This window comes from Prunus dulcis, unplaced genomic scaffold (genome assembly GCF_902201215.1).
Source record: "Prunus dulcis unplaced genomic scaffold, ALMONDv2, whole genome shotgun sequence".
NCBI lineage: Eukaryota > Viridiplantae > Streptophyta > Magnoliopsida > Rosales > Rosaceae > Prunus > Prunus dulcis.
Window position 1 is genome coordinate 18,071 of NW_023010175.1, and position 2,704 is coordinate 20,774.

Here is a 2,704-nt window from a genome sequence, read left to right on the forward strand (position 1 = left end):
ATCTCAGGGCGGCCCTGGGGTGGAGGTTGGTCAGGTTGTGACGGCGACACGGAGGCGGACCCGATGGTACCCACGGCGGAGATCGGTTCGGCCTGTGGTGGCCGGGCCGTCGCCGAGAAGGCGAAGGGTCGCACGGCCCTGTTTCGCGCGAGAGAGAGAGAGGAAGAGAGAGAAAGTGACGGGAGAGAGAGAGAAAGGGGTATAAAAATCTGACTTTTTGGCCAAATTACCGTTTTGCCCTTCGCGGTTTTTAGACCATATCTTCTTCGTTACGGCTCCGATTCGGGTCTCCTCCGTGTCTACGAACTCATTTCGCCGCACTCTACGCAGTGGCGTAAGCGGAATTCCCAAATTCTTTCTCGATTAAAAAGTCAAATTTTTCCCCATTAAAATATGCAAGGGCAATTTGGTCTTTTTGCTAAAAGATATTTTCCTTACTTTTTAGATATTTTCTTTCTTTTTAGATATTTTGTTTTGGGTTCTTACATGATCAGCTGTACCGGTACAGCTGACGCACCACCGAAGGTCTCCAAAAGGTTTTGTATGGCTGATTGCAATGTTGCACAAAACCCAATTGTCCCAGGAACCAAGCTCATTAAAGACACTAAATGACAAAAAGTTGATAGCAATCATTTCAAGCAAATTGTGGGGAGCGTAATGTATTTGACTAATACACGTCCAGATTTAATATATGTAGTTAGTCTAATAAGCAGGTTCATGGAATCACCTACTGAAGTGCATATTCAAACAGCAAAAAGGATACTACTTGAAGGGAACCACAGAATATGGTTTGTTCTACAAGAAAGGATTGAAAGGTGATTTTCTGTTAGGATATAGTGACAGTGATTATGCTGGTGATTTAGATGATCAAAAGAGTACTTCTGGGTATGTTTTCATGTACGGTTCAGCAGTTGTTGCTTGGTCCTCAAAGAAACAACTAGTAGTTACACTTTCAACAACCGAGGCTGAATTCATTGCTGTTGCCTCATGCGCATGTCAGGCTGTTTGGTTAAGGAGATTACTTAATGAGTTGCATTGTTCACAGTATGAATCTACTCTGATATACTGTGACAATAGTTTAGCTATTAAGTTATCTAAAATTCAAGTTATGCACAGAAGAAGTAAGCATATAGATGTTTCACTTTCTGCAAGAGCTCACTAAAAAAGAAGTGGTGTACTTGGTTCATTGTTGAACTCAAGAATAGGTTGCAGATATTCTAACAAAGCCATTGAAGTTGGATGATTTCAGAAGGATGCACAGTTTACTTAGAGTCTGTTTAAGTTCATATGTAAATTGATAGCTTAATGGCATTCAGTTTAAGGGAGGATCTGTGAAGATATTATTATTAGTTGTTTATTTTTGAGTTGTTTGAATAATCCCTAAGTTGTAGGAACGTAGTTGTAGAAGTTTATCTTTGACTATTTCTCTAGCCAGTATCCCATGAGATTAGGACTTGTTATTCGTGGGATAATGCTTCAACTTTTTACGTTGGTTTCAATTCATGTAAAGGCTATATGGCCTAGTTCTTTTATCTTGAATAAACACTGTGAGAAAACTTATTCTTCTCAATCATTCAAGCAAAACTTAGTTTAATACCAACAAAAATAGGGCATAGAGCCAAGGCTGATGTTTTTGGTGTCAAGAAAATGGGCACCAACCATTTTTTGGTTAAAAATGAGGGGTGCCTAACTTAGGCAATTATCAATGGAGATGCATAAATAAGGGGTGCCTAACTTAGGCAACCCATGTTTTTTGAAGCCTATATAAATCTCGTAGCTCTCATTTGTAGTGCATCCCCAGAATTAGAGAATTAGAGAGAGTTTGAGAGAAAAGCTTAAGAGAAAAAGCTTGTGAAAGAATTTTTCTCTTAGTATAATTCGGGGTGGGTTGAGAGTTGTGAGTGTTGTAAACACTTTGTATATTTTCTCCCTTTAGTAAAATGATCTGCAGCAGGTCCGGAGACGTAGGCACAATTGGCTGAACTCCGTTATCAAATTTGTGTGTCTTATTTCTTCTGTTATTTCGCATCCTCCCTAATCTGGTTTATAGGGAAATCTGCGTCATTTCCTAACAACTGGTATCAGAGCATTTGGTGGTGATTCTGTCAATTTTTTGCGAGGAATTGTCAGAAACGATCCATAGGAAGTCAGATTCGAGTGGGAGCGATGGCTGCAGACGAAGGGAAGATGAAAATTGAAAAGTTCGATGGTGCGGACTTTGGCTTTTGGAAGATGCAGATCGAAGATTATCTGTATCAGAAAAAGCTTTATCAACCTCTTTCAGAAAATAAGCCAGAGGGTATGAATGATGAAGATTGGACTCTTCTTGACAGACAAGCCCTCGGAGTTATCCGATTGACGCTATCCCGCAATGTTGCTTTCAACATAGCAAAAGAAAAGACCACGGCAGGTCTTATGGCGGCTCTTTCCAGTATGTATGAGAAACCATCAGCCTCTAACAAAGTTCACTTGATGAGGCGGTTATTCAATTTGCGGATGACGGAAGGCGCATCGGTAGCTCAACATCTCAATGAACTCAATCCAGTCACAACCCAGTTGAGTTCAGTTGGAATTGAATTTGATGAAGAAGTACGAGCATTGATACTTTTGTCTTCTCTACCAGAAAGTTGGAATGCTACTGTCACGGTTGTGAGTAGCTCGTCGGGAAGCAATAAGTTGACATTTGATGATGTTCGTGATCTGG